The following is a 308-nucleotide window of genomic DNA, read 5'->3' as shown; positions in this document are numbered from 1 at the left end:
GTCTCAGCACCCTGACCAGCCCAGGAGCTGCAGGAGCCGGGTGGTGGGTTGGATTTCCCAGCTGAGCTGGGAGAAACTGGGAATCTAGTGAGGCTGATGGACCTGGGCTTGGGCAGGATGCGGCAGCCTGGGTGGAGACCCTTCTCCAAGCACTTCACAGAATCACAGAATGTTAGAGATTGGAAGGGACCTCGAAAGATCATCTAGTCCAATCCCCCTGCCAGACCAGGAACACCTAGATCACATCACACGGGAACGCATCCAGGCGGGCTCCACTTTTGTGCTTACTGGCTGGGGCTTCCCCAGAG

The 308-nt window shown here is 57.8% G+C and overlaps 1 protein-coding gene across 1 annotated transcript in view; it reads left to right on the top strand.

Moving 5' to 3' along the window:
• Positions 1-308, top strand: part of PHKG1 (phosphorylase kinase, gamma 1 (muscle)) — a gene marked incomplete at its 5' end in the record, with an annotated part of 3,595 nt that overhangs the window by 2,615 nt on the left and 672 nt on the right. The gene's annotated exons all lie outside the window — the stretch shown is intronic.

The sequence above is a fragment of the Pterocles gutturalis genome, unplaced genomic scaffold (genome assembly GCF_000699245.1).
Source record: "Pterocles gutturalis isolate BGI_N339 unplaced genomic scaffold, ASM69924v1 scaffold35048, whole genome shotgun sequence".
Classification (NCBI taxonomy): domain Eukaryota; kingdom Metazoa; phylum Chordata; class Aves; order Pterocliformes; family Pteroclidae; genus Pterocles; species Pterocles gutturalis.
This window is presented reverse-complemented; position numbering and strand designations above follow the sequence as displayed.